This window comes from Mauremys reevesii, linkage group 16 (genome assembly GCF_016161935.1).
Source record: "Mauremys reevesii isolate NIE-2019 linkage group 16, ASM1616193v1, whole genome shotgun sequence".
Classification (NCBI taxonomy): Eukaryota; Metazoa; Chordata; order Testudines; family Geoemydidae; genus Mauremys; species Mauremys reevesii.
Window position 1 is genome coordinate 19,151,803 of NC_052638.1, and position 23,752 is coordinate 19,175,554.

A 23,752-nucleotide genomic window follows, 5' to 3' on the forward strand; every position below is an offset into this window, starting at 1 on the left:
GTCACACAGAGTAAAGGGAAGCCTTTGGGTTTTTTTTAATTTATTAGGCTTGGTACATCTTTTTTCCTATCAGTTATCGAGTCCTAAAATATTTCTTCCTTGTGCTTTGAGTCCCACAAACCGCTGATCACCCCCTTTAACTCTTTGGCAGACATCAATCATTTTCTTGCAAAGGGTTCAGCGAGTTGCACTGAAATTAGTTTATTCAAACACCCCTTCAGATCCTTTGATTTCACTTGATCCTAGTTAACGCAGGCAAAGGCGAATCCTTCCGCACTGGATTTTGCTAAGAGCGTTAGATTACAAACTCAGCTCCCTGTTAACATTCGCCTCAGGATAAATCGCCATCTTCAGCTGGTCTGATGTGTAAAAGTTCTGTGCACTTTACCCACTAATTTTCTAGAACGTGCAGGTAGCTCCCCTCACAGAAACCGAAGGGTCCCTTTAAGGGAGACAGCGTGGTATGCAAGAATACCCCGGGAGGAACTGTATCAGAAGCCTGAGTCAGCGTTTGAACAAGGAGCTCAACTTTTGTGAACCCTTCTGAATTACTCAGTTCCATCTCGCGGCAGCGCTGCCATTAGGGCTAATTACTACTCTTTATTAGACAGCTAGAGAGTGGGTTTAATTTACTGAAGACGCACGCGACTAGATTAAAACCCCTAACACTAGACACCAAGCCACAGTTAACAATGGGATTGAACCTTACGCTCCCGCCCGGCGTGCAGAAAGGAGGTCATCGTTGGCTACTTCACTGTGCGGAAGTGGTAGGCGGCTGATCTCCCCCCCCCCCCACCCCCTCCTGCTAAAAAGTGCAAGAATGAATTTGGTTCAGCAGATGTCTGGGAGCGTAAAGCAGGTCACTGCTCCTGCCGCGGCTCTGTAGCTGCAGGGCTTTGACAATTTAGAATCATTAAGAACAAGAAAACAAGCTCTAAAAACCCCAGCTCGGGATTTAAACCTGCGCTTCTTACACAGGCCCGAGAATATGTGGTTGACCGCAGAGCTTAACCGCCTAGGATTTTATTAGATTTCAGTTGTCTGCCTTTTCCTTTAACATCAGCGCACCACCCCGGCATACTTTGCGTTGAAATTGTGTAACTAGCTACACACGAGCTACACCGGTAGTAACTGGGAACAGTGTATAAGGTACACCCCGAGTTCAGCCCACAGCTTTCTGCTTGCTCCTGTTTTAACAGGCCGTGTGTAGGGACGCGGGGGCTGCAGCTGCCGCAGGACAGAGCTTTGTCCCTAGCAGGACTCCGGCACTCTCTAGCTGAACAGCTAGTTAGGGTGAGGGGCCTTTTGCCATCGGACTGCGAGCAGCATTGGCTAGACCTGGGAAGCAATGCAAAGGGGCGAGCCTTGTGCCTCCATCTCTGAGAGAGGGAGACAAGCGCTCGGCGCGGGAGGGTCCAGGAATCCCCTTGGTGGGGCGGTGTCTCTCCTCTCTACCGCTCATAACAACGCTACTGCTAACGACTAGCAGTGCCACAGCATCACCTGCCCTTCTGCTCACTGGCCTCTGCTGCCCACCTGCAGGCGGACCAGAAATTGGCATGAAGAGGCAACATCCATAATTCTAGTGTGGAAAATGGAACCGATTTCAGAGCGAGGAGCTCGTTACATTCCCACGCCCTCCCGTGGTTCGAGGCCGCCAAGGGCCCTGAAGTTCAGGCTCGACGAGCAAACCCCCACAAAATAGGGGGGCGTTAATTTCGGATTCCCCCCACTTCTGCGCACCGTCAGCACGTGCTAGGGGCGGAGAGTGGTTTCTGCTGGCGCGTCTCGAGGGGACATTGGTGTGTGAGACGCGAACCGAACCCGTGAGCCCCCGGGGAGACGCTTCCAACAGGGCAGTGGCTGCCTGGCTCCCAGCAGCTGGAGTCTCGGGCTTTCTGGCGGCAGGGCTTGTCTCGCAGCCCCGATTCAGGCAAAACCCCACTTCTGTCATGCCTAAGGGCTGCCCGGGGAGAGCGGCAGGCCAAGGCTCCACCGTAGAAGATCAAAGCAGCCTAGCGGATGAAATCACGAGACATGTTCAGGCTCCCCTTTCACGAGACCATCTCCAGAGCTGCGATCCCAAGGTAGGATACCCTGGACACGCCTGGCATTTTAATATGGGTGACTGGATGGTCACATCCTGGGGGAGGCGTCGCAGGTGATTTTTTTTTAAATCCAGGGCTATATTTTACATTATCGTAGACAGAAGAAAGGCCCTGAACTAGAAGACACTGATCACGTTTGGGAGCGGTCATCCTCTCCGTTCACACGGGTCTCAGTGATGTCTTTTCTTTCCTAATTCACACTCCCCTGAATTGGTTGGGGAGAGCCTACGAATCGAAACTGCTGATTTCCCCTCTCCCCACAGAGATTACACCTTTCTGTTTACACAAGCCCCCACACCTACTTCATTACGGATCCGGTTTGCTGTGGTTGGCACATAGAACGCTCAAATGGAACAGTTCGCACTTTTTAAGAGCCTTTAATATATTTTCAATTGCTGTAAGTAACGTCTTGATTGAATTTAGCGCTGATTAGAGTTGAGCATCAGTTTACACAACAAGAACTTATGTTTCATTCAGCTAATTAGCATGACGTGTTCGGTTTATGAGCCATATCGCTAATGGTAATGACCAGAGCTGATTGATTTCTAATGTGATTATAATTACACAGATGTAAGGGAATTCAAAAAAATCCACACACCGTTAATTAGGGTTTTTTTTGGGGGGGGGGGAAGAAACAAACCAACTCCACTTGTATGAACAATACATGTGGATATATAAACGAATCGCTCTGGTAAGGGAGCGGATTTTGTTTAAATGAAAAAGTCCAACGCAATTAACTCCCTGAACGGTTAATCTATATATACTGTATTGCACCATATCACTTCCTCTCTGCTACCCCCCCTCCCCCAGTAAGTTTGCTCAGAAGCATCACAAACTTGGTTCTCGAAGAATATGCGCGCAAAGTATTTCACGGGTTGGGGGCCGATTTCCAAGGCACAACTCCTTCCTAGCCCGGGTGCGCTGTCCATGTAGTTTGCCAGCCCGCTACAACGGAGGTCTCCCAGCTCCACTCTCAGTAGGACTCTGACGGCCACCGGGAAGCAGGGCTGCCTGCTCCGGGATCAAAGGAAGGGCGGGGCCGTGTGAACGCTCGCGCCGAAGCCGCCCGTGCTCTCTGGGTGTGGAAGGGCACCTCGGCGAGCAGCTTCCCCCGAGCAGAGGCCTGGGAGGGGAGTCTCGGCCAGCGTCGGTGTTTTGGGTCGCGGAGCGTCTGTATTTACACAGGCAGCAAGGCTGCGCCCCGCCCGCCCGCTCTCTCCGCGGGAGGCACCCGGAGAACCCGCAGCGAGCTCCGGCTTGGAGACAGACCCCGCACCAGCCCCCGCGTTCACGGCCGGCGGAGACTGAGGGCGACGCTGGAGTCGCAACAGGTAAGCGGGCGGGGAGGGGCAGGGCGGGTCTGCGGGCTCCTGGGGCCGGAAGCGGGGTGGGTGCGGGGCGTTTCTCGTGCTCGCAAAGGGAAGAGCCGCCGCTAACGGGCGCGGCTGTTCCCGTGTCCACGGGCCGGGGGCAGCTTCGGGGCTACGTGCATCCAACCCCGGGTTCTGGCGGCCCCTCCGCGTCCCGCAAACTCCCCCTCGGGCCCGCGTCGGGGGCGAGGCGAGAGCAGGCTCCGGGGGCCTCTCCCGGGAGAGCGGGGGCCGGGGAGCCGCCTGGATCCGCGGCAGCTCCCGCCGGCCCCTCGGGGGTAGCGTTGCGCCGGCGGTGTTTGCTCGGCTCGGGTCGGTGCTTTGGGGGGCGCCGTGGGCGCACCCCGAAATGCCACGGCCTGTCCGGCGCTTGGCAGGAGCCTGGCGGGGTGTGGGCCCCGTGCACACCTGGTCAGTGTGCATGGGTGGCAAGTTTGTAAAAATTTTGGTGGGGCCCAGAACCCGCCCCCAACTCCGCCCCCACCTGCCTAAGGCTCTGGGAGGGGGCTCGGCGGGGGAGGTCTGGGGTGCAGATCCTGGGCTGGGGATTAGGGTGCAGGAAGGGTGCTGGGTGCAGGCTCTGGGCTGGGGCAGGGGGTGGGTGTGCAGGAGGAGGTGAAGGGTGCAGGCTTTGGGATGGAGTTTGGGGTTGGGAAGGGGTGTGTGGGAAGTGGGAGGGAGTTTGGGGATAGGAGGGAGTGCAGGGTGAGGACTGTGGGGCTGAGGATGAGGGGTACATGATGCAGGAGGGGGCTCAGGGCTAGGGAAGAGGGTTGGGCTGTGGGGTGAGGGCTGTGGATGGGGGTTCATGATGTGGGGGGGCTCAGGGCTAGGGAAGAGGGTTGGGCTGTGGGGTGAGGGCTGTGGATGAGGGGTTCATGATGCGGGGGGCTCAGGGCTAGGGAAGAGGGTTGGGCTGTGGATGAGGGGTTCATGATGCAGGAGGGGGCTCAGGGCTAGGGCAGAGGTTTGGAGTGTGGGGTGAGGGCTGTGGGGCTGGGGATGAGGGGTTCATGATGTGGGGGCGCTCAGGGCTGGGGCTGAAGATTAGGGTGCAGGGGATGAGGGGTTCATGCTGTGGAGGTGCTCAGGGCTGGGGCTGAGGATTAGGGTGCGGGGGGAATGAGGGCTCTGGCTGGGGCTGAGGGTTTGGGGTTGGAGAGGCTCAGGGTAAGGGCAGCCTGCCTTGCCAGTAGTGGTGAAGGGCAGGCACTAGGACCCTGCGGCAGCAGACAGCAAATCTGCTGGGAGCCCTCCGGGCAGCAGGCAGGGGAGAGGCGTGCTGTGTTCTGTCAGGCAGGGATGCAACAAAATGCGGCGGAGGGGGGGGAACACACGGAGGGGGGGGTGGCAGGCGGGGGCTGGGACCTGCTCCAGGCAGGGTCGCGGCGGCAGGGGGAGACCTACGGTGGCCGGGGCCGATCCAGGCAGGACCGGGGGGGCGGGAAGAGACCCAGCTCCAACTATTGCTGGAGCAGGGCGCCCAGCCCTGAATATTGCTGGGGCCCGGGTCCCACACGAATATATAACCTGCCGCCCATGTCAGTGTGTGTAAAACACTCGGACCGACCGACTGCTACAAGAGTGGGTGCCTGAGTTACTCCGCCCCGGGCGCAGCGTCCTGTGTCTGTTACGACGACAGCTCCAGGGGGAACCGCCAGTACCACCGCGGGGCAGAGTTTGCGAGTTTCCCGAAGTTCCGCTAGAACGGACCCTGGGGTAGGAAAGATAAAGGCACAGAGCCTTCAGGCGATACCAAGCTGGGAGGGGTTGCAAGTGCTTTGGAGGGTAGGATTAAAATTCACAAGGATCTGGACAAACCGGAGAAATGCTCTGAAGTAAATAGGCTGAAATTCAATAAGGACAAATGCAAAGTAGGTCCCTTAGGAAGGAACAATCAGTTGCACACATACACCATGGGAAACGACTGCCTAGGAAGGAGCACTGCAGGAAGGGATCTGGGCAGGGGTGAAAGTAACTGAAAGGACTTGCTGGGAGTCCTGAGTAGGGGCATGGCCTCAACCGGAAGAAGTGGGGTCTTTAAAGATGTAAAGGCCCTGGGACTCCAGCTGTGGCTGGGAGCTCCTGGGCCTTTAAATCACCCTGGAGCTACCAGCTGCAGAGGTGGCTGGGAGCCCTGGAGTTAGGGCTGCCGCGGAGCTCTGGGCCCTTTAAAGCGCTGCCCGAGCCCTGCTGCTGGAGCTCCAGCGGCGATGCTTTAAAGGGCCCGGGGCTTCCCGCAGTGGCCGTAGCCCTGCCCTTTAAATCTCCACCTGAGCCTGGCTGCTGGAGCTCCGGCGGTGATTTAAAGGGCCCCAGGGGTCCCCGCAGCCCTGGGCCCTTTAAATCACCACCGGGGAAGCCGGTCCGGCACGGCGTACCAGCTCTTGCCGGACCGTACAGGCTTACTTTCACCTCTGGATCTGGGAGTCATAGTGGATCACAAGCTAAATATGAGTCAACAGTGTAACGATGTTGCCAAAAAAAGAAAAAGGCAAACATTATTCTGGGATGTATTAGCAGGAGCATTGTAAGCAAGACGAGAAGTAATTCTTCCACGCTGATTAGGCCTCAACTGGAGTATTGTGTCCGGTTCTGGGCACCACATTTCAGGGAAGATGTGGACAAATTGGAGAAAGTCCAGAGAAGAGCAACAAAAATGATTGAAAGGTCTAGAAAACATGACTTATGAGGGAAGATTGGGTTTGCTTCATCTGGAGAACAGAAGACTGAGAGGGGACATACGTTTTCAATTACATAAAAGGTTGTTACGAGGAGGAGGGAGAAGAATAATTATTCTTAACCTATGAGGATAGGACAAGAAGCAATGGGCTTAAATTGAAGCAAGGGCAGTTTAGGTTGAACATTAGGAAAAACTTCCTGTCAGGGTGGCTAAGCACTGGAATAAATTGCCTAGGGAGGTTGTGGAATCCCCATCATTGGGGATTTTTAAGAGCAGGTTGGACAAACACCTGTCAGGGATGGTCTAGAATGATGATACTTAGTCTTCCCTTGAGTGCAGGGGACTGGACTAGATGACCAGTCCCCTGTCGAGGTCCCTTCCAGCTCTGTGATTCTATAAGAGACCCAGTTCTCATCCTGCGAATGAGTGCTCTCCCCCATCCACCCCGCTTGCAGACTTAGGCTGGTGTTTCCCCCTTCCATCCCCTGCAGGGATTCCAGCAGCCAGGGCCAGAACTGTAGATGCTTAACCCTGCAGATGATCACAGGAAAGTTGCAGCCCCTGTAGGTTCTCTGGCCTTTCCCGGTTCGGGGCAGCGTGCGAAAACTGGCTTATGCAAAGGAGACGTTGTCTTTGTCATGAAGCCTCCGTGCAGAGCTGGTTTAATGTATTATCACTCACCTGCAGTGAGAGAGGCCCCATTGTTTTAAGGAAAATGAAACAAAGTTCCTTTGCCCTGAACTGGGTATGTGGAATGGCCAATTATAGGGAAATACTTTTATTTCTAAGCAACACCTGGTACTCAGCACAGAAGGAAAAAGAACAGCCCACCCCCAAACACTCAGTGTGTTTAGAGAGGTCTCCAACTTGTACCATAACCAATAAAGGCTACAATCCTTTAAATGCCCAAATAGTGATACCTGCCTCAGGTGCATCTCACCTGCAATGAGACTATCAGGCCTTCCTGTGAATGGAGTAGGGATGCCCCAAAATAAACACAAACAGATGCCAGCTCGCTAGTTTTCTCTTTGAACTCTTGACTGAAGCCCTTAAACTCTCCCTCCACTGTTTCCCCAAGACTTGTTGTGGCTGGGGTTGGTAGCAGTGTTTATCCCACTGTAGAGAACTGTGCAGATCTGTGTTACATGTCTCTTGTCATGCCCAAGATGAGTTTATTGCAGGGGTGGCCAACCTGAGCCTCAGAAGGAGCCAGAATTTAACAATGTACATTGCCAAAGAGCCACAGTAATATGTCAGCAGACCCCCATCAGCTCCCCCACTGCTCCCAGCGCCTCCCTCCCACCCACTGGCAGCCCCACTGATCCACACCTCCTGATCAGCTGTTTCGTGGCATGCAGGAAACTTTTTTTTGTGGGGGTGGGGGAAGAAGCAAGGGCACTGCAGGCTGAGGGGAGGGGGTGGGAAGGGGTGGAGTGGGGGCAGGGCCTGTGGCAGAGCCAGGGGTTGAGCAGTGAGCACCCCCCAGCACACTGGAAAGTTGGCGCCTTTAGCTCCAGCCCCGGAGTCGGTGCCTATACAAGGAGCCGCGTATTAACTTCTGAAGAGCCGCAGGTTGGCAACCCCTGGTTTATTGTATCTTCTGCTGGAGTCTCTGTAGATGAGTTAATTGGGCTGCTTTGCTGTCATCACATCCAGAGGTGCTGGAACAACTTGTATGGGGGGGTGCTGAGAGCAATTGAACCAAATTGTAAACCCTGGATATGATGGAAACCACTTCAAGCCTGGGGGTACGGCAGCACCCCTAGCATCCTTGATCACATCCTTCCACTGCTTTAGAACTGCATCCTAGAGAGGGGGTGGATACTTTTTAATTAGTTAAATTTAGCTGAGTTCAAAATGTCAAATATATAAACCCTCCATCATCAAACATTTCCCTTCTCCAGAAAGGCAGAGGTCACAGATGCTGCAAGTCATTGTTTGTGTCATTTTCCTCTGGGAGTGGGCTTTCTTGTCTCAAACCCTCACTAGACGTTGATGTCTTTGGATAAGAATGGCTCTAGCATCAGACAGACATGTAGAGCTGAGAAGGAAATTTACAGACAGCACTCAATAGTTATCTTGAGAAACTCTTCAGGGCAGGGATTGTCTCTTATTCTATAATTGTACAATGAGGTCTTGATCTTGGTTGGGGTCTTCAGACGCTACCATAATACAGAAAGGAACAATGGAATTACCATATTGGAACAGACTTGAGGTCCATCCACTATAGTCCAGTATTCTGCCTGACAGGAGTACCTTTTGGAGGAAGGTGTAAGAACCCAGCAATAGGCAGACATGGCCAACCACGGACATTAACTTTCATCCTGGTCTCTCATAGTTAGAAATTGACTTAACTCCTGACATATGAAATTTAATATCCCTTCCAGAATGTGAATAATTCTGATAACTCTGGATATTCCTGTTATAAATGTCCATTCTCTTTTTCTTAATTTTTTTTTTGCCACAGAAAACCACTGAGGCCAGGAGTTCCACAGTCTAATTACATGTTGTGTGGAAAAAGTATTTCCTCTTATTGATTTTGATTTTTTTTCTACCTTTTATTTGGTTGATTTTTCTTTTTGTTCTTGTATTATGAGACACGGAGAATAGATTGGTAAAGTGGCCATGTAGTATAGTGAGATGGCTTTTGCTTATGGTGCCAGAAGTTCTGAGATCAAATCCCAGGGGAAGCCTGCCTAGGGGAGTGATATTTTATTCTTAATAGAGCCCTGTAGCTTTTGCAAATATGAAATAACACAAAAGAAAATGAAATAGATCATACAGAACAAAAAACTCTCCTTGCTGCTAGCAATAGCACCTGTGGCTTCAGTCACATGGGGCTGCATCTGCTTCCTGATTTGCACATTGCAACATGGCATGTGGAGTCACAGCATTGTTCAAATTTGGCCTGGCTTTCCCTCCATCATCTTTTAAAAAGGTGTGCTCTAATTCAAAAGGAATTATTTTGGGGAAGTTTTATGGCCTGTGTTGTACAGGAGGTCAGACTAGGTGATTACAATGGTCCCTTTTGGCTTGGGAATATTTGAAGCCTCCTGAGCTACCTTCTCTATCCTATTCATTATTTTATAAACATTGATCATGTCCCCCATTCTCATTCCTCTCCTTTCAAAAGTGAACAATCCCAGTCTTTTCAGCCTGTCCACGTGGGGTTTTTTCCAGGGCCTTGATCATGCTCAGAATCTCCCCTACTTCTGGGATATCGTTTTTGAGATGGAGTGTCCTGTTCTGCTCCAGTATTCCAGATGAGGCTGCATAGATTAGATAAAGGTATTATAATATATTCCATATTTGCCTTCTCATTTGTTATACAGCCGGACAGCTTAGATTTTTTTGACCTCAGCTGCACATAGAGAGCAGAGGTATTAACTGAGCTGCCTGCAGTGATGCCCAGGTCCCTCCTGGGCTAATACAGTTAATTTATTTCCCAGTAAGGTGAATGAGAAGTTTAAATTTTCTCCTCCAAAGTGCATATCACTGCACTTACCAATGGAGAACTTCATTTACCACTGAATATATAACACACAATAGGGTTTGGTAGAACATTAACTGGGTTCTAGCTATGGCGACCGCCAAGCTGCCAGTGATGAAAGGTTCTGAAGCACCATTTGCTGTCCAAAAGTACATACAAGGCCTGCTCCAAAGCCCACTGAAGTCACTAGGAGTCTTTCTGTTGACTTCAGTGGACTTTAGATGAGGCCCATGAATTGAAATATAGCTTCTGTCTTTAAGTGTGTATATAGAATGCTGGTTCTTTGCTACTAAAGGCAAAGAAGCCAGGGCTCAGGATTCAGGAGAAGATATGGTCTGAAAGTGACCATTTACCTCTCGTAGGGTATTAGGCCAGATTCTCAGTTATATGAAATTTTGCCAGTTGTTTTTCATAGAGAAAAAGAGAACAGGAGGTCCTGATGTAGATTTCTTAAAGTATTTCCTAGAATGGTGTTGCAGATGTATAGGCCAGTCCTGCTGCCCTGAAACACACAGACGGTTTCATTGACTTCAGTAGGTCTGCTTGCATGGGTCAGGGATTACTCAGATGCATGAGAATTTGCAGGATCAAATTCATATTGACCTTTTAGTCTATTTCCCCCCTGTCCCCTCCCCCCGTTTGACCATTGGCCTACATATCTGTTATGTGAATGACCAGAGCTTTCCAGATCATACAAACCCCATAACCACTTCATGCAGCCATGTAATATATTGACAACAAATATCCATGAGGTGGTGTATGGATATGTAATATGAAAAAGTATTTCCAATGTAGTTCCAAAACTGTTGAGTCCACAAACTAGGTCAACAACATACTTATTTTGTCTTGGGCAATCAGATAATCTGGAGTCAAGGCCAGTTGCTCTTTTTCTGCAACAGCAGATTATGGTGGGTTTTTATGTTTAAAAAAATATGTTGTTCATAATATTATGATCTCACAAGCGCAGTAGTAGTAGTAGAGCAACTATCTTTTGTAACCAGCAGTATAAACATTAGCTATTAAGGGCTGAGAGCGGTTCTGTAGGTGGTAACAATTCAGAAGATATTTGGTCTTTCTTGTGTTCCTCCTCCCTGCCAGAATTACTTCCTTGGGCAATGTCTGCATATTCATTTGTATTTCTTCAGTTTATCTCTGTTGAAAATTGCCTTTCAGGTATTGTAGAATTTCAGGATCTATCAGGAACTTGTATATAATTATCTATTGATACTTCTGTGGAACCAAACGCAATGGATATCTCTGTGTCTATTTTTTGGGTTGGTATAGAAAGTGCTGCAGTACAGGTGGAAAGGAATTGGCAGAGTTTGGAGATGAAGAAATAGTAGGATGTAGCAAAAGTATTGTTCAGGAGTGAAGAGAGCAGAGTTGAAAATAACACTGTTTGCAAACCTGAGGATGGCTGAATTGGCAGTGGTGATCAAAATGTGGGTGGGGGGAGGAAGGCTAGGGAGAAAAGATAAGGAGTTCACTTTGCGTCATGTTCAGCTTGATGTGATGGTGGACCTTCCAGGCAGAGAGATCAATCAGAGATGTGAGTCTGAATGGAGGGGGAAGCTATCACTGGGAGTTCTCCATCATCACCAATGCATCTTTGTACTATGACTCTGCTCATTCATTAGTCCCATCGGGGCAGTGTGACTATATCTGGGTACCCCAGAAGAGCCTTTCAGTTCGGGAGCCCACAGCTTCAATTTACCCAAGATTCAATTTATTCTGTCTGGTCCAAACTACTGTGTTACTCTAGATGGTGCATCTATGGCCTGGTTTACACTGGGGAGGTTGGGGGGGAATCGATCTAAGTTATGCAAATTCAGCTAAGTGAATAATGTAGCTGAAGTCGACGTACTTAGACCTACTCACCATGGTGTCTTCACTGCTGCCACTCTCCTGTCGACACTGCCTGTGCATCTTGTGGGAATTTATCTGAGCTATATACGTGTTGGAACTGGGAATGGTTAGAGAACTAGTGGATGGGATTTCCTGTGCAGGAGGAGTGTGAATGTATGCTGTGACACTTCTGTCTCTGAAAGATAGATGGGAAGACATCTTGCTTCTTCTGAATTTCAAGCTCTTATCAGTACTCTAAGAATTTTCCTGTTGCTTCAGAAATTATTCTTGCTCCAGAAGAGGCAGCAATGTTGTTGCTGGAAATGAAAAACAAGCCACACCCAATATTGGGGCGTATAGAGTTGTATGTAGCATCTGATGTCTACTGACCAGTAGACACCCACAAGTGTCCCACCGCTAGCACCATGTATACTTTTATTTTTGCATTTATGGTGTACATGCACAGAGGTGCACACAAGTATGTGGAGGATGTGCTATGATAGCTGTTCCACAGCCCTAACATTGCCCATTTTTTCAATACTTTGATAAATCTATCTATATTTCAACATGTGCAAGAGATATCTGATACCGTGTATTCCATAAAGCAAGAGAAGGAAAAATATCCCTAAAGTAATGACAACTATATATGGCCTTGTCTTGGATAGAAAAAGTGCAGTAATTTTTGTGTGTATGCAATTTATAATATGTAAATTGCTCATGTTGAAGATAGAATAAAAACTGTACATAGTATAAAAGTACCTCTTCAAAAGGTTAGTGCTAGCAGTTTGAAGAATAAAGGCTTATGAAAATAATGTTGGCAGATCTCAGCACACTAACTTCCACTAAAGTTAAGAGTTTCAAATTTTTTCCTTTGTGTGTTAGTGCATGGGGAAGTTTACAGAAGTGCACTTACAGTAAACCTATATTAATTTCAGTAGAGTGGCACCAGTGTAAAACTGGTGGAACAGAGAAGAAAATCAGGCTCCAAGTATTTTTAAAATGTGAGTAAGATGTACATGCTCAGATTCCCTGGGCCTAAAAATGTTGAATGGTGGTGCGGACCCCTTTGGAAATCTTACACATGGTCTGTGGACCCTCAGGGGTCTGTGGACCACAGGTTGGAAATCACTGCCCGAGGTCAGCTACCGAATACATGGGCTTTTGACACACGACTTCTGTATGCTAATAGCAGTTGTGATGCAGCCAGCTAAAGCCCATTGGTTACAGCCTAGCAGCTGGAAAGATAAATGAGTACTATAGAACTGTAGGTCAAGCACAGAATTATAATTTTATGACTTTTTTTTTTTTACCATTTAAGAATGTTTAATGCTTGCTTTATTTAATGGATTCCAAGTAAGCTGGAAGATGCTGCAAGTATAACCTTGGGGATAAGGTGGGATGTGGATGGTGAAGTGGACTAGTTTATTATTCCATAATGAAATTCTGTCTTGCAAAGGATGGTGTTTCTAAATTAAAATAGGTAGGAGCTGGTTTGATTAGTGCAATTATTGTCAGCATATTCCAAAGAGAGGAAGAAGATTCTCTGCTCAGGCTGGCTTCACATGTATTCCCTTAATTTGAAGTTGTGTGACTGTATTTTCTGAATGCATCCTTCACATTCTATCTTAATGGCGACAGCACATCACACCACACTGTGTTTCTGTCACATTGTACCTACAGCACTGTCTAACGAATACCAGTGCACAAAGGCTTTTGTACATCTTGCACCTGACCGAGCTCCTGTCTGACTCATAGAATTATTTTAATTCAACCCTTTATCTTTGCAGTTTTAGTTTACTTTCTGTTGCATTATGGACAAGGCTGTGGCTAGCCCCATGTGAATGTGGTATGTCAGGGGAAGATGCCAGGAGCTCTCTTCATCACTTGTGCAGGGGAAGCCATGATCTCTGCTTATCACTCCCTGAGCACAAAGACAAAGGGAGTATCCTGCTACCAGTGGTACTAACACTTGAAAGGTAGCAGGCTATGGTCTTGATTCCATAGCACGTAGCACACAGTAAGATGGGGGGGAGCGGACTGAGGGGTGGCAGTGCATGCTGCAGCTCTAAAGAAGCCCTGTTCCTCAGCACTTTCCACAAGTGCTACCAGTATAGTTGCTTATGTGCATTGCAGGTAGAATCCCTCAGATGCCGAAGTGTCTCTCCACATCCGTCCTCTCTGCAGCTTTGGCTCTTGGTGCCAGGATGAGCCCTATACGTTTCCCAGACAGCTACACAGTGTAACTTTCCAGTTTACCCTAGTTCACTATTTTTCACTTTCTAAGCTAGCCCATGTTCTTATTTTCCCCTGTCCAGAATAGACCATCTTTTCTGTCCAGAATAGACCATCTTTTATACTATTTTTTCTAGTATAAAAATAGAGGTACTTTTATACTATGTACAGTTTTTATTCTATCTTCAACATGAGCAATTTACATATTATAAATTGCATACACACAAAAATTACTGCACTTTTTCTATCCAAGACAAGGCCATATATAGTTGTCATTACTTTAGGGATATTTTTCCTTCTCTTGCTTTATGGAACTTTGGGGTTCACTTTCTCCTCCCCATTATCTGTAGCTTTAATTTAAACATTCCCTTCCTACTCTTCTCCAGTTTCCTCCTATGCTCTTTTCCAATTTGCTCACACTACTTCAGAGTTCAATCCATTCAGCACTTCTCTTCCCAATTCAGCCTAGTTTTTGTTTTGTTCCTATTCCAGGTGAGCCCAGTTTGTATCCATCATTGGGCTCTCTGGTTGAAATGGACTGTTACTGTTCACTGAAGTACTGAGCACATGCTCATTCCATTGGTGTCAAAGGAGGTTATGGGTATGCAGCTCTCCCATCGGGGGTCAGGCTACATGGTCCCAATTCAGCAAGGCATTTAAGCATGTGCTTGACGTGAAAAATGTGACTATTCCATTGACATCAGTGAGGTTACTTGCATGTGTAAAGAAAGCGCTTTGCTGGATTTGGGGCTAACTTAAATACGTTTTCAGTAGTGCTCACCAGAATGGTAGCTGTTATTCATTAAGACAGAGGAACAAAAATCCAAGACCTAGTCGAATTAAAAACATCCTCTGAGAGTCGCAGTCTAGTACTCGCTTCCCCTTTGCTCCAGTGGGGAAGAAAATTGGGTCAGCCTTTTTGATGGCACAATTTACTTCATCCTCCCTGCTGGTTGCTAAAGGGTGGAGCTTTGGCTCCACCTACTCCCTACCGCTGCCAGCCCACTCCTCTCTCACCTCCGCAGGAGGGAGACATGATGAGAGCCCATCAGCATGTGCCCATGTGGGTAACCCATGTAGAGAGGAAGGAGTCTGCTATGTCAATCACTCCCCTGCATGGATATGCAGCCTGGCTCATGGTTCAGCCCAAAAAGCTTCCCTCAGCTCCCATAGTTTTAAATAAACAAGGAAATAAAATGGCTCCCGCTGAGCAATATTAAACGTGCTAGGAGATATTTCTTTCAGGGGATTTAGAAAATCATATTTTTGCCTAGAAAGCAGTGCACTTCAAATGGGGAGTCTTTTTCTTTCTACTAAATCTATACTATTTCTTCCCAAATACTTCTGTTTCTGCTCCTGGAGATAAAATATATAATTTATAGCCAATATCTGTCTTTGGCCAATGGAAGTTTTTATTTTTTGACAGAAGAACAGGATAACTTCCTTTAGACACTGAAAGATTAAATTGTTTTGTTGGCAAATCTTGTTGCAATGGTTCATTGAAGAAATGGAGGAGGAGTACTTACGCTGAAATTATGTATTCCTCTTCTATTTCAACACATCTCCTTTTTATGGTCTCCTGAGTGTTAGGATGGCAATTACTGACATATCAACCATGTCATGAATTTGTCATAGTTTGGGATGTCAACCTTCATTCAACTGATAGCATATTTATCAGTTATCTACCAGAAATGCTTTATTTTTTATAATTATGGAGTGGTCCTTCAGAAATGGATTCTTTTTATCGCTTGGATGCCAAAAGGCTAATGTGGCGAGAACTCTCAAGACATATCTTTTAAAGATGAATCTCTAATTAACAGCTTCTCAGCAATTTTTTGCAGGGGAATGGTTATACAAAGCAGCTGACCTTCAGTTTGTTTCAGTTCAAACTACTTTGTTTCACTGATTTTATCCCTCCCCTCCCCCCCCGCCCCTGTTCTGTTGTCTCAAATTGAAGAGCGCTAGAATGCCAATTCCCAGTAACTGGGATTGCACAGTATATTGTGCGTCATTGTAGGCTCTGTTTGATATTCTAATGTCCCCTCCTTGTGAATGCAGAGTGCACTTCCCTGACTCAGCCGGTTCTCTCTGTAGATGTTGGGTTTTCCCAGCAGCATGAAGAAGATTGAAGAGTCAGCTACTGAGGAAAACCTCTTGCTTGCCTTACTCACATAAATGGTCCCATGGAAGCCAATGAGACTGCACATGTGAGTGAGACAGGCAGAATATGGGTTATCATCTGAAACAGTCACCAGTCATTGATGGCTGTATTTAGAATATGGCAGGACGCCTAGCTTTCAGTTGTGTTAATTTTTTACATTCATATGAATCAAATTCACACGTGTGTGTGTGTGTGTGTGTAAAAACACTCCTTAAAACAAGCCAGATTGTGCCTTCTATGCCTTGTCTGTGCGGAAAGCAGAGTGAGAGGGCATTAATCAGCTGCCTTTGTGATGCTGTAACCTCTGTTCCTTGGAGACGGCTCTCAATGGGCCTGGAGATGCACAAATGGGGAAGGACCAGCAGGAAATGCAGGTTCATTATCCTTCCCACAACTCTAGAGGCAATACTGTATACTTGGGAGATATTACCACCTCAGGGGACAGTATTAGCTTCTGAGCAGAGCCTCTCAACCCTTTGAGGTGGGGCTTGAAAATCAGCTTCTGCTAGGTGAAGTCCTGTCAACATGGCTCCAGCCGTTTTGCCTTGTGGAGGTACTGTATCCAAGTATTGCACAGTATGTCCAGCACTTTCAAACACAGGTGCCTGAAATTTCAAATGTTGGCTTATCTTTATGTACTTCATGCATGCACTTCTCTAAAATGTGCCTCATGTTCTCGAATGGTGTGCCAACTTGGGAGTGTGCAGGATAGGACATTTGCTTCCCATGAGTCTTCTCATGACAGGCTTGGCTTGAAATAGGGCAGAGATAAATATGGACAGGGAAGAAAAGGAGAACAGCTGTACTAAACTGAAGAACTGGAAAAGAAAAGGGATAAACTAAGCTGAATTGAAAATGGAAAGTGGTTATATGGAGACTAGAACTAGGCAGAGATAAAGAGGTGAAAATTGAGTATGGATAATGGGCCAAGCTAAAAAAGTGACCAGGCACATATTCTAAATTCTTCTAGTTCAATTCTGTTTGTTTCTCTCATTCAGTCTTTCTTGGTCTACTTAATTATCTCATATAGCCCACTCCTTGCTGTCCTTTCAATTACAGCTCCATTTCATCCCCTTCTTTCTTGCAACTTAGTGCAGGTTAAGCCTCTCTCCCTATTCTATTTCAGCTTCATTGCTTCTCCTTTTTAGCATGACTTGGTATTTTTTTTCTCTTCCTCTTCATGTTATGTCACTTGTTCTGGCTGGTAGCACAGTGTCCTCCTTTGTTGAAAAGAAACATCAGTCCAGCAAGATGATAAAAAGAAATTTTGAAATAAATTCCTAGGGAGTATCAATTCATAGCAAAAAAAAAAAAGTGGGGGGGAGGGAGGGAGTGAATTCCAATCACAGAGAACTTCATTTTTGTACAGTATAACATACTTTTGATATTATGATGAATTATCTTTCAAGGCCCAATAAAAAGGCAACATCAGGAGTCATGCAAAACACAATAAAATCAAAAGCTGTGTGACTGTATAAGAAACGCAAATTTATACTTCAAAATACTGCAAAAGAAAAGGGAAGAACCAGGGCCAAAAGCACAGTCCGCTCTGGAAAAAGCAACTTGATAAAGATGCAAAAGAAAAGCCAAAAGCACTCAAAAATGATGGAATCTGTTAAAAGCAGCTCAAAGTGAATGCAAAAGGTGCACAATGAAAACTGGTTTTAAAAAAAGCGTCAAGCGCAAAAAAAATTATTTTTTTGTAAATGGAAAGAGAAAATAATCCCAAGTGTCCTCCTCTTGGGTAATAAGAATCCATGTTTAAAGAAAACAACAAAACATAAAAATATAGTCCAATCAATACTTATGCCAAATAATGTATTGGCAAACAAAGACTGTCTTTCATAGCTTTTAAAAGCACTAAAGCCCAGATCATGAAGTACTCAGTCTTTATTCAGACAGAACTCACTAGTCTATAGGAGTTTGCCTGAGTGAGGATTTGGGCATGACAGACGAATAAAGGAAAACCCACCTGCTATCCAATACGGAACTCTAACTAGGAAATGCCAAATGCAGCAGTCAGCATGGAGTCCCTCTACTATCAACATCAGGAACTACTTCTCCTAGTAAGGCTTTTGACACAGTCCTTCATGACATTCTCAAAGCAAACTAGGGAAATGTGGCCTACATTGAATTACTGTAAGGTAGATGTACAATTGGTTGAAATACAGTAATCCGAGTAGTTATGAATGATACTCTCCCCGTTTGACAGGGAATCTAGTGGCGCCCCAGAGGGGTCAGTCCTGGGTCCACTACTATTCAGTATCGTTGAGTTGGATTACAGAGTGGATAATATGCTTATAAAATCTGCAGATGACATCAAGCTGGGAAGGGTTGCGAGTACTTTGGAGCACAGCTTAGAATTCAAAATGACCTTGACAAATTGGTTTGAATTCAGCAAGATGAAATTCAATAAACACAAGTGCAAAGTCAAAGTACTTCAGTTAGGAAGGAAAAATCAAATGCACAGCTACAAACTAGGGAATAACTGGCTAGATGGTGGTCAGGCTGAATAGGATCTGGAGGTTATAGTGGATCACAAACTGAATAGGAATAAATGAGATGCAGCTGCAAAAAAAGGCTAATACCATTCTGGAATGTATTAACAGAAGTGTCATATACAAGATGTGGAAGGTAATTGTCTCACTCTACTTGGTTCTGGTGATGCCTCAGCTGGAGTACTGTGTGCAATTCTGGACACCACCCTTGAGGAAAAATGTGGACAAACTGGAGAGAGTTCAAAGGAGCAACAAAAATGATGATAGGTTTAGAAAACATGACCTAATGAGCAAAGGTTTAAAAACACCTGTGTATGTTTTGTCTTGAGAAAAGAAGGGTGAGGGAAGACCTGACAAGTCTTGAGCTATGTTAAGGTTTATTATAAAGAAGACAGTGATCTATTGTTCTCCATGTTCCCTGAAGGTAGGACCAGAAGTAATGGGCTTAATCTGTAACAAAGGAGATTTAAGTTAGATAGTAAGAAAACCTTTTCTCCTGTAAGAGTAGTTAAGCTCTGGAAGGAGCTTCCAAAGGAAGCTGTGGAATATCCTTCACTGAAAGTTCTTTTTACTCTTGGGGGAATTCTGTACCAAAAAATTAAAAATTCTACGCACAATATCTTAAAACTCTGCACATTTTATTTGTCAAAATAATGCAATATAATCATGCCAGTTTCAATTATTTTGGTAATTTATTTAACTACAATAAAATAGATGGAGAAATGGGAGTGGGGAGCATTGGAGGAAATCTCCAAATCCCCTTTGTCTAATAGTAATGTAGCTAGGTTTGACCCTTTATTTCTAGTTATTAATCAACAAATATATGCAGCTATATGCATCATAGGCAACTGAAGAGCAAGTGAGGGCTCAGGAATGAAACTCACAATTTATATTGGATGTTGACCATCTCCAGAAAGGTAAGTACCAAAGAGTTCACAGAACACATTTTGATAAGAATTTTTTTTTCAGTCCAAAATTTAAATCAGATCTAATCACTAAAGCACCATAAGCATGTATAATGCCATACCACTCTGGCAATATAAAAGAGCCTTAACACTTTTATACCTGTTTTTATGTTCCTAGGGGAATTCACAAAGTCAATGGGAACATTCACTAAGCAGGTAGGCTGCTACATTCTGCTCTGCTCTGCCCTCTCCCATGCCTACCTCAAAAACAATCCAAAGCCTTGCTTCTCCACACCAAGCATGTCACAATAGCGAGCAAGAGGGACAGTGTCTCTCTCCCTCTCACATGCATGACTGCCCAACCCCCCTCTCCCTCCTGGCCCAGTGGTGATTTACAGCTCTCCTGGCTACTCTGGGCACCCGAACCAACCTGCTTGCACTGCCAGGGAGGGGCACATGACCAGTGTTATGGGTTTCCCTTTGCTTCCCCATCAGAAGTAATTTTTCTGCGGGGAAGCAACGAAATCTGTGGGGAACATGAATTCTGCACATGTGCAGTGATGTGGAATTCCCCCAGGAGTATGGGTGGTCTAGGTTTACTTGGCCCTGCTTCAGCACAGGGGGTTGGACTTGATGACTTCTCAAGGTCTTTTTTAGTTAGGGTGACCAGATGTCCTGATAAAATGGGACCGTGTCCCATATTTAGGTGTTTGTCCCACATCCCGACCAATCTTTGGTCAGGACGCAATTTGTCCCGATATTTTGCTCCACTGGCAGCACTTGGCTTTTTTTTTTTTTTGTTGCTCTGCCGGTGGACTCCCTCCCCCTCTCCCCATGTGTCCTGATATTTTCTCCCACTCATCTGGTCACCCTATTTTTAGCCCTATGTTTCTGTGAGTCTATGACTAACACAAAGCATAACTACTGTAAATAATGTGGAGCACTCTCTGCCAGCAGTCAATCACTGATGCTACCCAAGTGAAGCGCCAGTGATTACCACCAGTGTGGAGTTCTGGACTGGTTCCACCACCATAATGGAAATGTTTCTACCACCAGTAGGTACTGCCACCATGAACATGGAGCACTGATCACATTCACAAGATAGTGCCTTCCACAGGTGAAGCCCTTTGTGTGGGATCAGTAGTGAGACTGCAGAAGACCTGATGAGGGAGGTATCAATGCTATAGTAACATGATTGGGGGCGGGGGGGGGAAGACATGTTCCTTTTTTCCTCCTGTCCCAGATATTACACCACTGGTATGTCTGAAGGTGAACAATGAGGGCGTGTAACCTGCTGCCACCAATGGCATGCACTGTCATCACTGTTTTAACTTTGAAAATGGACATTGCAGTTAATATTGAATAAATTCCTTTTTGATCTGACATTATCTGGTCTGATTGTTTAGGTCATGTTCGGTGTGTGCGCAGACACTGGTATGTTGTGTAACAAATCAATTTCCTCAAAGGTTGAGACTAGCATTTCTGCAGCTTTACCAATATATTTGAAATAAGGAGCCTTTCTTTCCAATTAAAAAATAAACAGGGACACAGTGGATCTGTGATTCTTTCCTATTATCCAAGAATCAGCTAATGCATAGGGGAACCACCAACCTTTACCTGTTCCCAATGATCTCTTTTTACCTCGAGCACCAAGTTCTTCCAGTGACTGACCAGGAAAACTCAGCTTCCACAATATGCTTTCTTTGAGATGGTTAGTCTCTCTTCTTTTTCTGGAAGAAGTTATCTCCATCTCTGTTTTCCACATGTGACACAAGAATGTCTTTTTTGTCAGATTTATTTTTTCTATTGAGAGCCACAGGAATGTTAGGCAACTTAGAATAATATACAAAGGGAGTAAAAAGTTATCTGTACTTAAATATTGTAGACTTTCACTGGTCAGCATCAATAATATCCTTTTAAGCTTCCAAAAAATTAGCTCTTTAATTTTAACAAAGCCTTCTCAGTGAAACTTTCTCCTTTGTGTTCCAGTTTCTACAGAAGAATATTTAACAGAAAGAGTGGGGAAATATGTATCAAGATAAACTTCATTATTTGGCTAGCAAAGAAAAGGTGACAAAGATTATGAATGGACATACTTACAGGCCTCTCGTTAATGCTTGTATGTGTCTGATTTAGTGTTTTCAGCAATTCTCAGTATTTGCATGTTAGCACTTACTAATAGGAATTGTATTTGCAATATCCCACAAAGACATAATAAATGTACAATGCAAATGTATAAAATTAAGCTCAGCTTTAATAGTTGGCTTGTATGATGCAAAATGAAAAGATTGTGTTCCTTCCTGAACAGCGGCGTTTAATATATTCTCATGCTAGAGTTGCACTGGTAGGACTGAAGCTTTATCTGAGCATCCCAAGAGTAATAAAATTCTAAACTCAGACCCTCTTATTGGGGCACTGATACCCATTGCCATGAGAGAGGGGGAGAGAGAGAGAGAGAGAGAGAGCGTGTTCAGACTTTGTTTATGGCATAGCTGCTTAGCTAAAGATGGTTACACAAGTTAACTAGGCCCTCTGGTGTTGATAGTTAGGGCGGTTTAACTTGTGGCTCAAGTAAAGACCTCTTCATCCGAAAGAAAATATAACAAAGTTTCACTGTGGTTCAGTGCCATCTCTAATCTAGCTGGCCTCTTGCTGATTTAGTGTATAGTCTCATAGTTCTTTGAAGAAATTACTGTTTATCATTCCTTTGTTTTGCAGATGCCTTCTAATCTATTTTAATTTAACTCAATGTAATCTAATTAGGCATTTGTACCACACTTTTTATTGTGGAATCTGAGCCTATTCTGCATGTATGCAGTTTCATTCATAACTCTTTCCTCACCCTATCAGCAACTACCAGCACATAATAAGAATGATTCTTGCCTAGTTAAAATTAGCTACTGCTCACTGTGGTGTGGTGTGTGATGTAATATACTTTGGTTAGTCATGTCTAGACCAGTCTCTTGTTTGAGTGAGATGACACAACTGCTGATGGTGCATGGGAAGGAAAGAACCCATATTGACAAAGCCCAGATTGCATTTGCAGACCTTCAATCAGAATTTCTCTCCTCCGTAAAATATATCCCTTATGGGTGTATGGAATATATTTGGCATAAAAATCGGTAAGAGGAGCCCTGCAATGCCACTTTGACAGACAGGACTAACCTAATCATCTTGCTAATCTGTAAACCTCCAGTCTCCAAAGACTTTGGAGAGATGCTGATAGAGATGGTTTCTGGTGGGGTGAGGAGGTTCACAAGATCTAACATTTCAAGAGACATCACTGTCTATGCCACTGACCTCTCTGCAGGGCTGGCTCCAGCTTTCCCCCACCTCCCCCAAGTGGCCAAAAAAAAGGAAAATAAAAAAAAGAACCCCGATTGGGCTGCCGCCAAAGTGCTGCTGAAGAGGAAGACGGAGTGAAGGGCTCGCTGCTGAAGACTGAAGTGGACCGATTGAGCTGCCGCCGCCAACCCAGACCTGCTGTCCCAACAATGGATGGACTGCTGCCCCTTTCTATTGGCCACCCCAGGCACCTGCTTCCTTTACTGGTGCCTGGAGCCGGCCCTGCCTCTCTGATGCAATAGCCCCAAACCTTCTGTCCAAACCTTCTACCTTCGGTTTCTCACAGGTAACCACTGTATGCCCACACACTTACAGAGCCATACTCTGCACTCTACAAGTGGCCTGAAAGTAGATATAAATAGCACAAGAAGTGCTCCTTCCCACCCTAAAATCCTGGTCAGAACACTTCCTCATCCAAGCAGAAATAAGAAATCTGTCAAGACAAAAGCAAATCACATCATGGTCCACCCCCAAGAAATCTTGAGGTAAAAATCCTGGCCCCATTGAACTCAATGGCAGAACTCTCCTTGACTTCAATGGGGCTAGAATTTCACCCTTGGACTCTGTCCTGTTCCAAAATGTACATATGGAAATCTGTACCCAAATAAAAGACCAGGAGCAGAGAATTAATGAGGCATTACAACCTCTATCTGCCTACTGCCAGGCCTACACTACAAAGTTTTGCTAGTACAGCTATGTTGGTTGGGGTGTGGGGGGGGGATCACACCCCAAAGTAACATAGGATATCATTGGGCTAGCTTTGCATAGAGTCCTTTTGCTCATATAGTTTGGGGAGGTGGTTTAACTATAACAAAATAATTTCTTTTGCCTGTATATACCACATCTTCACTAGGGAGACACTGCGTATTGTACCCTTAGACAAGCCCAGAGACTCTAGCGCCAAAGCACCCTCTCCCACCCTGGGCCTGCATAGGCCTGTTACTGTTCAGGGGTGAGCCACACCTGAGATTGCTCTTCAAGGCTTTCTATGGGCACCCCTTTCAGGCCTTTATCTGCAATTCTCCCCAAACAGAACCCTGTAGTTAGGGTGACCAGACGTCCTGATAAAATCGTGACTGTCCCGATTTTTAGGCGTTCGTCCCACGTCCCGCTCA

The 23,752-nt window shown here is 45.9% G+C and overlaps 1 long non-coding RNA gene across 4 annotated transcripts in view; it reads left to right on the forward strand.

Annotated features, from left to right (window-relative positions):
* The first annotated feature begins 692 nt into the window (after positions 1-692).
* The window catches only part of LOC120384632, a 57,781-nt gene continuing 34,721 nt past the window's right edge, over positions 693-23,752 (forward strand). Inside the window, exons 1-2 of one of the 4 annotated variants that reach the window (XR_005588988.1) lie at positions 693-2,087; positions 2,183-3,439. This is a non-coding gene — a long non-coding RNA (uncharacterized LOC120384632). Of the gene's footprint in view, positions 3,440-23,752 lie in introns of all 4 variants that reach the window. The other 3 variants (XR_005588990.1, XR_005588987.1, XR_005588991.1) reach the window with 3 other exon arrangements.